The sequence below is a fragment of the Homalodisca vitripennis genome, chromosome 5 (assembly GCF_021130785.1).
Source record: "Homalodisca vitripennis isolate AUS2020 chromosome 5, UT_GWSS_2.1, whole genome shotgun sequence".
Taxonomy (NCBI): domain Eukaryota; kingdom Metazoa; phylum Arthropoda; class Insecta; order Hemiptera; family Cicadellidae; genus Homalodisca; species Homalodisca vitripennis.
In genome coordinates, this window is record NC_060211.1 from 28149330 (window position 1) to 28162147 (window position 12818).

General features: G+C 39.2%; 1 long non-coding RNA gene across 1 annotated transcript in view; it reads left to right on the forward strand.

Moving 5' to 3' along the window:
* The first annotated feature begins 414 nt into the window (after window positions 1–414).
* LOC124361898 overlaps window positions 415–12818 on the forward strand; it is a 174458-nt gene continuing 162054 nt past the window's right edge. Inside the window, exon 1 of the long non-coding RNA XR_006922402.1 lies at window positions 415–568. This is a non-coding gene — a long non-coding RNA (uncharacterized LOC124361898). The remainder of the gene's footprint in view (window positions 569–12818) is intronic.

The following is a 12818-nucleotide window of genomic DNA, read 5'->3' on the forward strand; positions in this document are numbered from 1 at the left end:
TTTTGACGAATTGAGTGTAAGTTTTATGATTCTAAAGAAATTTAGATTTGTTTTGTTAATGTTAGTGAGCATTAAAAAGTATATTTTATTTTGATTTGGAAGTAGTTCCAGAACCATAACATACCCAGAATAAATAGAAAAAAGACAGCATTTTAAAGCAGAATTATCTCATACAAAGGAGTTTTTGAGTGTGCAAGCCGTAGATTGAAATGAGGTAACATTTGTCAGTGTTGGAGGCTTTGTATTGATTATACAGTTAGTGCCATTGTTGTAGTTAACAATAGCGACTGTCTGTCGCGTCGGTCTGTTTGGAGCGATTTGCGCATCGAGTTCCCAACTGTGACGCTAGGCAGCGCTAGTGCAGCGGTTGGCAGAACGCGACTTCCCTCTAATCTGATAGTCGTGTGCGGCCGGCCTGCTGTCGAGGTGTGCGTACCTACCTATCGTTGAGTCGACGAGAGCATACGATATCTTAATTTTCCGATCGGCAGAAAAATGCGGAAAAGTGTCTCTGGATCGTGAACTTACTAGTGGACACTTTCTAGGAACTGGATTTAACCAGAGAAAGGTAAGTCGCGCGAACGGTAGGCTAAGTTTTGAACAGCATAAGGATCGATAACATCAGTAGATATAGGTTATAGTCCATTGTTGCATGGTGTGACAGGTTGTTAACAATCGATTGGCATTGTTCACTGATCACGATGACCACGTGTACTTGACATTGTTGCCTGGCAGCAAATTACCCTAAACATAACATTGGTGGGTAATCATTATTGTATGGCCGAACGTTGGGTAGTTATTTCTCCTGATGCTACAGTATCATGACATCAAGGCGTAAAAATCGATAATTTACAAAATTAACGGCATCAAAATGCGATGGAATAGTAAATAATTAATTCTTGAAGTCTGCAGATCGTACAATCTTATCAGTGGAAATGGTAAATTTATAGTAAAGAACGCCTAGGCCTACTAAATTAAGGTTATGTTAAATATGCAATAAAGATGAAACAGTTCTTGTCGTTAAACTGAATCACAGCTGACCATTAAGCGTGTTGGGCGAATAATTGAAACATTATAAATTAAAGTACTAATAGAAATTCAATTCAGCAGATTTAAAATTGTATACAGTTTTACTGTGTAGTATACAAGCATTTCTAAGAAATCCATGTATTGAATTGATAAATGTTTACACATAAAGCTCGCTCTAGAAGAAAATTAAAATAATATTAAAATACAAAAAATAGCCCCTCTGTGTTGTTATGAATTGTAAGCATAATTCTTAAAAGTGAAAGTAAAATATTGTATACGACCTCCAAAAACTCATATTTAGGTGTAGGACGTATGTATACATTCCGTAGCGGTATGGTTAGAACATATGTTTATGAAGAAATTAAATATTATTGTAAAAATTACCATTCCTTATAGAACGTGTAGTTCAGTTTATGGAGTACACTACATTATAAATGTGTGAACGAAAAGTTGGAGAAACTCACGTCTTTTTAATAACTTTTTAAACCAGGTGGATAGATGGTGAAAGCGAAGAAAAAGCGAGCTTCAAAGTAGGCCAACTTATGATGTAATTATTATTATTTTTATTTTTTTTATTTTTTAACAAAAAAATATTACTATAACAATAACTCATTATGCGTGGACGTGATATCACTATGGGTACATGTTCCTCTGGGAATCGGCACCATTATGGAATTCTTAGTGATACTGCTTTAAATTTAATTTTAAGTGGATATTGCACGTGTGTATAATGCTAGCGCAATTCTAAGTATGATAACGGCCGTAAACTGCACAAGAAAAGCTGTCATTGAGCTGGTCTGTATGAGTAAATGCAGAATATGAATAATGAAACGATGTGTTTAAGAACAAGGTATTGCTCCAGTATCGATCTTTAGGTTAATTTTGTAATGCACTTTCAGAACTTCAGGTGACATTTTACAGTTGTCAAAGCTCGTGCCTAAATGCATTCAATAGATTTGGAGCGTTATGGCTATTATTAAGTAGTGTAAAAATTACACCAGATGATAATTGCATAAAAATTACCAACAAATGACAAGTTTGTTAACAAGCAAGAACGTAGCCTGGAGAATTTTCCTTTTTTGTTTGGGTGGGGGGGGGGTCCAGACAACTGATAATTTCCCGTAGTGGACATTCAGGAAGGCCTCATTTTGTTTCTTAGAAATTTCTTTGCCCGTTTCTTTGTTGAGAACGATCTTTCAGCATTACGTGTGAGTAATACTGGTTTACTTAAATAATAATAGTCTTGTACTAAAAAAATTACAAAAATAAAAATTGGGGGGGGGGGTTCTGGCCCCATGCACCCTCTCGCTGGCTACGTCCTTGTTAACAAGTTAACACGACGTTCTATTTCATCGTTAAAGTTGGAAACCGGCGCGTGTGAAAGATTTAGTGGTGACTGCTAAACGAGCCAACTTTAACCCCTGTCACAAATATTAAAGCTTTCCTAAAGTTCAACCAGTGTTATAGGTCACAATTTAAATACGCATATTATATAAGCAAGAAACGAACAAAATTAACGTATCATTTAGAACTTAATAATACTAATTAAAACACAAAAAAGGTAAATTTCACATATCTTTCATTATTTAAGCAATATCAATTTAGTTGAAAGTCACAAACTCATAACTCATAGCAGGTTTGGTACTCTTATCAAGTTTTATGTACATTCCCAAAAACGTAAATGAAATAGAAAGGGGTATGAAGGTAATAAGTGACCCCATTTTTATTATTTCAACCGGCTCCCACAATAAGAATTCAGTTGACAAAATACCTAACCCAGTGTATCAGCCCATACAAAAACCTAAGAACTGGTTCTTTTGGACAAGATAGTGCAAAAATAGTCTACGAGGAAAATCAAATTAAATTTCGTTTCAGTGAACACAGAAAACGGAGATGTTGGTGTTGCATGGGGGCTGGTACTGTCTCAATTCCTCCACGTGTTGAGAGTCATATCGTTCATGACGTGGTACACAAACCGCCAACTAGGGTAGCGTGTGAAATGTAGTAAACAGAGATATAGGTGTTACATGGGGCTGGTACTGTCTCACTTCATCTCCGTGTTGAGAGTCATATAGTTGATGACGTGGTAAACAATCCGCCTACTAGAGTAGCGTGTGAAATATAGTAGTAGAGACGTAGGTGTTACATGGAGCAGGTACTGTCTCACTTCATCTCCGTGTTGAGAGTCATATCGTTAATGACGTAGTAAATAATTTTCCAACTAGAATAGCGTGTAAATGTGGTAAACAGAGATATAGGTGTAGCATGGGGCTGGTACTGCCGCACTTCATCCACGTGTTCAGTCAGATTGATTATAACGTGGCAAGCAATTCTCCAACTAGAATAGCGTGTAAATGTAGTAAACAGAGATATAGGTGTTGCATGGGGCTGGTACTGCCGCACTTCATCCACGTGTTGAGTCAGATTGATTATAACGTGGCAAGCAATTCTCCAACTAGAATAGCGTGTAAATGTAGTAAACAGAGATATAGGTGTAGCATGGGGCTGGTACTGCCGCACTTCATCCACGTGTTGAGTCAGATTGATTATAACGTGGCAAGCAATTCTCCAACTAGAATAGCGTGTAAATGTAGTAAACAGAAGATATAGGTGTAGCATGGGGCTGGTACTGCCGCACTTCATCCACGTGTTGAGTCAGATTGATTATAACGTGGCAAGCAATTCTCCAACTAGAATAGCGTGTAAATGTAGTAAACAGAGATATAGGTGTAGCATGGGGCTGGTACTGCCGCACTTCATCCACGTGTTGAGTCAGATTGATTATAACGTGGCAAGCAATTCTCCAACTAGAATAGCGTGTAAATGTAGTAAACAGAGATATAGGTGTAGCATGGGGCTGGTACTGCCGCACTTCATCCACGTGTTGAGTCAGATTGATTATAACGTGGCAAGCAATTCTCCAACTAGAATAGCGTGTAAATGTAGTAAACAGAGATATAGGTGTTAGCATGGGGCTGGTACTGCCGCACTTCATCCACGTGTTGAGTCAGATTGATTATAACGTGGCAAGCAATTCTCCAACTAGAATAGCGTGTAAATGTAGTAAACAGAGATATAGGTGTAGCATGGGGCTGGTACTGCCGCACTTCATCCACGTGTTGAGTCAGATTGATTATAACGTGGCAAGCAATTCTCCAACTAGAATAGCGTGTAAATGTAGTAAACAGAGATATAGGTGTAGCATGGGGCTGGTACTGCCGCACTTCATCCACGTGTTGAGTCAGATTGATTATAACGTGGCAAGCAATTCTCCAACTAGAATAGCGTGTAAATGTAGTAAACAGAGATATAGGTGTAGCATGGGGCTGGTACTGCCGCACTTCATCCACGTGTTGAGTCAGATTGATTATAACGTGGCAAGCAATTCTCCAACTAGAATAGCGTGTAAATGTAGTAAACAGAGATATAGGTGTAGCATGGGGCTGGTACTGCCGCACTTCATCCACGTGTTGAGTCAGATTGATTATAACGTGGCAAGCAATTCTCCAACTAGAATAGCGTGTAAATGTAGTAAACAGAGATATAGGTGTAGCATGGGGCTGGTACTGCCGCACTTCATCCACGTGTTGAGTCAGATTGATTATAACGTGGCAAGCAATTCTCCAACTAGAATAGCGTGTAAATGTAGTAAACAGAGATATAGGTGTAGCATGGGGCTGGTACTGCCGCACTTCATCCACGTGTTGAGTCAGATTGATTATAACGTGGCAAGCAATTCTCCAACTAGAATAGCGTGTAAATGTAGTAAACAGAGATATAGGTGTAGCATGGGGCTGGTACTGCCGCACTTCATCCACGTGTTCAGTCAGATTGATTATAACGTGGCAAGCAATTCTCCAACTAGAATAGCGTGTAAATGTAGTAAACAGAGATATAGGTGTAGCATGGGGCTGGTACTGCCGCACTTCATCCACGTGTTGAGTCAGATTGATTATAACGTGGCAAGCAATTCTCCAACTAGAATAGCGTGTAAATGTAGTAAACAGAGATATAGGTGTTACATGGGGCTGGTACTGCCGCACTTCATCCACGTGTTGAGTCAGATTGATTATAACGTGGCAAGCAATTCTCCAACTAGAATAGCGTGTAAATGTAGTAAACAGAGATATAGGTGTTGCATGGGGCTGGTACTGCCGCACTTCATCCACGTGTTGAGTCAGATTGATTATAACGTGGCAAGCAATTCTCCAACTAGAATAGCGTGTAAATGTAGTAAACTGAGATATAGGTGTTACATGGGGTTGGTACTGCCGCACTTCATCCACGTATTGAGTCAGATGGATTATAACGTGGTAAACAATTCTCCAACTAGAATAGCGTGTAGATGTAGTAAACAGAGATATAGGTGTAGCATGGGGCTGGTACTGCCGCACTTCATCCACGTGTTCAGTCAGATTGATTATAACGTGGCAAGGAATTCTCCAACTAGAATAGCGTGTAAATGTAGTAAACAGAGATATAGGTGTAGCATGGGGCTGGTACTGCCGCACTTCATCCACGTGTTGAGTCAGATTGATTATAACGTGGCAAGCAATTCTCCAACTAGAATAGCGTGTAAATGTAGTAAACTGAGATATAGGTGTTACATGGGGCTGGTACTGCCGCACTTCATCCACGTATTGAGTCAGATGGATTATAACGTGGTAAACAATTCTCCAACTAGAATAGCGTGTAGATGTAGTAAACAGAGATATAGGTGTTGCATGGGGCTGGTACTGCCGCACTTCATCCACGTGTTGAGTCAGATTGATTATAACGTGGCAAGCAATTCTCCAACTAGAATAGCGTGTAAATGTAGTAAACAGAGATATAGGTGTAGCATGGGGCTGGTACTGCCGCACTTCATCCACGTGTTGAGTCAGATTGATTATAACGTGGCAAGCAATTCTCCAACTAGAATAGCGTGTAAATGTAGTAAACAGAGATATAGGTGTAGCATGGGGCTGGTACTGCCGCACTTCATCCACGTGTTGAGTCAGATTGATTATAACGTGGCAAGCAATTCTCCAACTAGAATAGCGTGTAAATGTAGTAAACAGAGATATAGGTGTAGCATGGGGCTGGTACTGCCGCACTTCATCCACGTGTTGAGTCAGATTGATTATAACGTGGCAAGCAATTCTCCAACTAGAATAGCGTGTAAATGTAGTAAACAGAGATATAGGTGTAGCATGGGGCTGGTACTGCCGCACTTCATCCACGTGTTGAGTCAGATTGATTATAACGTGGCAAGCAATTCTCCAACTAGAATAGCGTGTAAATGTAGTAAACAGAGATATAGGTGTAGCATGGGGCTGGTACTGCCGCACTTCATCCACGTGTTGAGTCAGATTGATTATAACGTGGCAAGCAATTCTCCAACTAGAATAGCGTGTAAATGTAGTAAACTGAGATATAGGTGTTACATGGGGTTGGTACTGCCGCACTTCATCCACGTATTGAGTCAGATGGATTATAACGTGGTAAACAATTCTCCAACTAGAATAGCGTGTAGATGTAGTAAACAGAGATATAGGTGTAGCATGGGGCTGGTACTGCCGCACTTCATCCACGTGTTCAGTCAGATTGATTATAACGTGGCAAGGAATTCTCCAACTAGAATAGCGTGTAAATGTAGTAAACAGAAGATATAGGTGTAGCATGGGGCTGGTACTGCCGCACTTCATCCACGTGTTGAGTCAGATTGATTATAACGTGGCAAGCAATTCTCCAACTAGAATAGCGTGTAAATGTAGTAAACAGAGATATAGGTGTAGCATGGGGCTGGTACTGCCGCACTTCATCCACGTGTTGAGTCAGATTGATTATAACGTGGCAAGCAATTCTCCAACTAGAATAGCGTGTAAATGTAGTAAACTGAGATATAGGTGTTACATGGGGCTGGTACTGCCGCACTTCATTCACGTATTGAGTCAGATGGATTATAACGTGGTAAACAATTCTCCAACTAGAATAGCGTGTAGATGTAGTAAACAGAGATATAGGTGTTGCATGCGGCTGGTACTGCCGCACTTCATCCACGTATTGAGTCAGATGGATTATAACGTGGTAAACAATTCTCCAACTAGAATAGCGTGTAGATGTAGTAAACAGAGATATAGGTGTTGCATGGGGCTGGTACTGCCGCACTTCATCCACGTGTTGAGTCAGATTGATTATAACGTGGCAAGCAATTCTCCAACTAGAATAGCGTGTAAATGTAGTAAACAGAGATATAGGTGTTGCATGGGGCTGGTACTGTCTCACTTCATCCACGAGTTGAGCCAGATGGATTATAACGTGGTAAACATTTCGCCAAGTAGAATAGCGTGTAAATGTAGTAAACAGAGATGTAGGTGTTGCATGAGGTTGTAACTGTCTCACTTCATCCACGAGTTCAGCCAGATGGATTATAACGTGGTAAACATTTCGCCAAGTAGAATAGCGTGTAAATTTAGTAAACAGAGATGTAGGTGTTGCATGGGGTTGTAACTGTCCTACTTCATTCACGAGTTCAGCCATATGGATTATAACGTGGTAAACATTTCGCCAACTAGAATAGCGTGTAAATATTGTAAACAGAAATGTAGGTGTTGCATGGGGTTGTAACTGTCTCACTTCATCCACGAGTTCAGCCAGATGGATTATAACGTGGTAAACATTTCGCCAACTAGAATAGCGTGTAAATGTAGTAAACAGAGATTAGGTGTTGCATGGGGCTGGTAATGAATATTTATTAAACACTCTCAGATTTGTCAAATAAAAGGCTCTATTGTTCCATTCTAAGGTTTTTTATTACCACCATGCATAGTACAGTGAAAATTTTCAAATTTACAAATCATTCTTATAGATTTTTCGCACACGGATATATTTAACCTGATAAAACAACTTACTGTGGTGTATTATTGGCATAATATACTTGTAGGTAGAGAAATTAGACAATGCCAACAGTTCTCTTGGTATCATTTTAAATTTTAAATTTATTTCCTGGTTGTGAACTGCATTAATTGAACAAACTCGCTATAAACGTTCTCGAGCCTTCTGTATAAAGGAGATGATATATTTGGTGGAACGTTGCGTTAAGAAAAGACACGCGACGCAGCAATCAGCATATGGGCTCTTTCATACAAACGTCCTTTTCTTCTCCATTCCCCCTCAAACAGGCAATCCTGCCTATATTAACGCAACTAAACGCCTTTCCAGCTCGGTTTGTATGTGTTATACGCTTAGTTGTGTATTTTGTACTAAACACAATTGCTTACATTAACTATATTGGATTTACAAATCTATTAAAAAGCATTGTATTTTTGATACACAATAGTGGTGTAAATTTCATTCCCAGATTCTCTTTCCCAAACTCTGATCTAAAAGGAGATGAAGGGAGCGAAGTGAATTTTAAATACTCAACGATGAGAAGTAATGAATCAAAACTATCGTCCTAAAATCAACGTGACCTTAAAAAACAGTCTGTACTAAACTTTTATCGATTCTATAGAAAACCGACTTTAAATTTTTGATTTTTCTTGAGGTTAACGATAGAACATCAGCAAAGTTATTGAGTCCAAAAAAGCTCTCAAACCAGGAAAATTTAGGGAGGAAGAGCATGACTTCATTATAGTCGTTAGGATCGAATAATGCAAACAAAGCCCAAATTGAATATTTAAAAATATTAACTTACGTATAAAGTTATGAAATTAAGGAAGTTTTACATAAAAAAATAAGAATGTCCATCTTAACATCTAATAAGTGGAGAACAATACTCAAAATTAGGGGTATTATAACCTCGTGGATTAACACAGGATTTACGAAAAAAACAGGATTTTCCGGACATTTGCCATTGTTCAGTGAAACAAGAAATCAGTAACACTACGTTTCGAGATCTGCAATCTGATCTCTTCTTCAGGTGATAACTAACCTAATACATAATTACAATTATAATGATAATGATAACCTAGTTTTTAATTATGTATTAGGTTAGTTATCACCTGAAGAAGAGATCAGATTGCAGATCTTGAAACGTAGTGTTACTGATTTCTTGTTTCACTGAACGATGGCAAATGTCCGGAAAAATCCTGTTCCCTTCACAATCCTTCCATCGTCAAAAATAACCTTCAAACAAAGGACAGGATTTATGACATCCAAGCTTTGCTGTGAAGAACACATGAATCACAAATCACTGAAAAAAACCTGTTCATAGCGCAATCCGACGGCCATACCTAGGATTATTGGTGGGAAATAGTGCATCACTAGCGAATTGTTCCGACTATTCCTAGTTATTAACAGTGAGTAGACTGTCTTTACTTTCCAGTCTAAAAACTTGATATTTCTAAAAGGTCACTAAAAGCAGTAATACATCTCCAAATGGTGTTATTTTTGAATTGACGCGGTGTAACACAGAACGGTGTAACACGCGGCTGATCGATGAGACGTCGTCGTACTGCTACTGTAGCATGCGAGCTGATAAGGGCGCATGGACGTGTAGGCGTTACGTTAGTGTTTTTAATCAACTACGCCTAATTAATGCCAGGCGGCGATGTCTCTGTTATCTCACGTAATGAAGTTCGGTCTCAGCAGAAAAGAACGCACTGTGTAGAAACAACACCACTGTGTAAAGGGCAGGAATAAAAAAATCATGAAGTTAATCGTAAGAAAAATGTCAGTAAAAATTTTCCAAAACTACATCATTTGGACTTGTCCTTTAATTAAATAGCTTTGAGAACGTCTACTCAAAATGTATCTCAAATGATTAAAACTTCTTTGTAGTAGAATAAGTGTATTAAAATTTAATTAATATATTGAGTAAATAATGCAATTAAAATGGTAGTTCAGCATGAAACCGAATACGAAACGCCTGCTGAACTGTGATCACTGATTGTGTACGACTAAATTCAATAACACAATACGCCTTCTGTTGCTCGTGAGAGACTGACGGTAACTCAAGGTAGCGACGTGCAGCGGATTTTTCTGAAACTCTAGTCCATGCCTATTACATCTAGCGCTGTTTCAGTTACCTAGTGACATTGGTTTTAATATCATTACAATTTATAATCATTCTTTTAGGGACACGATATATATCCGGATAAAACAAACGTAAACAACTTGCTGATTCAACACTTAAATGGATCAAAGCCATGGAACAGCCAGTTTGGACAATAACAGCTGCAGTACAGAAAAGCATCCAGGTAATAGGGATTCCCTTAAGATTACAAAATTACTAGATGGAAGGCTCCTACTAAACGAGGTTTCCACCAAACGAATAAACAAAATAAAAAAGGGGGGGTTTGGCACGATGTCGTAAGCAAACGTGAACCGTGGCGGGGACAAGATGGGAAAAACACACACACCTCCATGAAGAGATCGGAATAACTGGTACATTACAAAGCTCAGCCCTAGAGAAAAGAGAATGTGGTCGACAGCAGAGACGGAAGACGCTACCAGCTACAGTACCGCCAAAAGGGGTCTGAGTCATCCCTGGTCGAAACATAACGGGATCTCTGACCAATCAGAGACAAGAGAGAGATCAACTGATCTTTGAAATTAGCTGTCTGTGTATAGCCAGCTAGGGTAGCTCTTTGGAGTTGTATAAAAAGTATATACTAACGGAGTGAACATTGTATTATAAACATCTTATAAATACGAGTAATATAAAAGCATAATACAACCTAGAGAGGTAAATAATAGATGTAAGTTCTTCTTAAATGTAAGAGTTGCAAGCTTTCAAGAAATTGGAGCTGTTGACTCTGCCATATCTCTGTCATATTGGAAACAACTTTGTTATCTATGAATAAATGTGCCTTAACCAGAGGCCAAGACATACACATGGATGAGACACGTGGCAGGGTAAACTACCTAATTGGTAGACACAGAACGGTTGGTTATGAACGCCTGCCCTCACAAGCGGGTGTTCAATTCCTCAACAGACTGCCCAATTCAATCAAAGATGCTCCAACGCCCGAGGCGTTAAATACTCGCCTAAAACGCTTCTTGGTGTCTCAGGCATTTTATAATGCAGGTGAGTTTTGGGCTTTCATCTGGGACGCCGCTCAATTAGAATACAGACCCGCTGTTCAAAGTGGGTTGCATTGGCGATGAATGAAAGGGGTGTGATTGTAAACATTGTATGTATGAATGTGTATTATAGTAAGAATGACAGAAATTTTAGGATATCCTTATTAACGTTTGCCATACGATGTAATTATTGTCACAGCAATAAAACAAATTTGATTTGATTCTGCTGTCTGCCAGGAGTTGGATGTGCCATAAACGTCTTAATTGATTCCAAATTGCTTGCAGTACTCACGGACTCTTTTTAAATTGTCTCCCTTAATTCCTGCAAATGTTTTTAACGACACAACCCTGATTCGGAGCATGAAAATACAATTTATTTCCCGTCACATTTAGCAGTTTCCACACATGAAATGGAAAAAAGCTAATTTATGTTGTTTGCAGGTTAACAAGATTTAGTGGTGCTCACAAATCTCTGTTATATGTTGTTTATGGGCAACACCGCCGTTGATAGTACACCACGTAATAATGGCATTATTCTTGTATTCTTTAAAAAATAAACTTCATAACAAACAAAGCGAAAAGCAGTTGGCTTAATGTACAATATATTTGTCCGAACGTGTCAATAAATGTGAAACACGGAAGGAGCCACGGCGACTTAAAAAACCACCGTAAACTCGTGTAATTACTTTTTCTATATCGATCTTTCACAGTTGTTCCGATAGTGTAACCTACCAGACAGCTGGCCATGACTTGTTCCAACTATTTACATTCCAGCCAATATTCTAGTTGCATTTGATGAAAATCTGAACACTTTTACGTATAGCCTACATGCCTCGGATCAGTAAATTAATTATTCAATTTTTCGAAAGTACATAGTTGTTCCTGACAGTCTACACGAGACCGTATAAGTGTAAGGGTTTACAAAGGATTGTATAGTTAGTTGACTATTACTGTATAATACCTTGAGAACGAATGTATCACGCTACTTGACACTATTTAGATCTTCCTCACAGTATTCACGAGACTGTATCAGTGTAAGGGTTATAAATATTTGTATTTACTAATTTCTTATGAATATAACATTTTTAGCAGTTAATGAACTAATTTGATATGTGATGTAAAGTTTATAGTAGCTCAAACACCTCAGTGGTAAAAGAAAACATACCAAAGAAGTAAGTAAAGTATATAACGAATTGTTAAGAGAGTTGGGAGTATATTTAGCCGAAGCCAGGAGCTATTGGGTAAACAGCTACAACCGGCGCTGGGAGTTGCGGCATGGCGCATCACATCGACGTGTTTACGTGGCATGTTTGGACGGGCCGCGTGGTTTATACCGGTTTTACCGCTCTTTTACCACTTATTGGCATCGATAAGTCCTTTCCGAGAGCCGTAAAACTGGAATCGTACGATCTTGGCGACCTACTCACGCCCCGCAATGGTCAGTGGTGGGTTTGGTTTAATTGTCGACGTGTTTACGTGGCATGTTTGGACGGGCCGCGTGGTTTATACCGGTTTTACCGCTCTTTTACCACTTATTGGCATCGATAAGTCCTTTCCGAGAGCCGTAAAACTGGAATCGTACGATCTTGGTGACCTACTCACGCCCCGCAATGGTCAGTGGTGGGTTTGGTTTAATTGTCGACGTGTTTATGTGGCATGTTTGGACGGGCCGCGTGGTTTATACCGGTTTTTACCGCTCTTTTACCACTTATTGGCATCGATAATTCCTTTCGAGAGCCGTAAAACTGGAATCGTACGATCTTGGTGACCTACTCACGCCC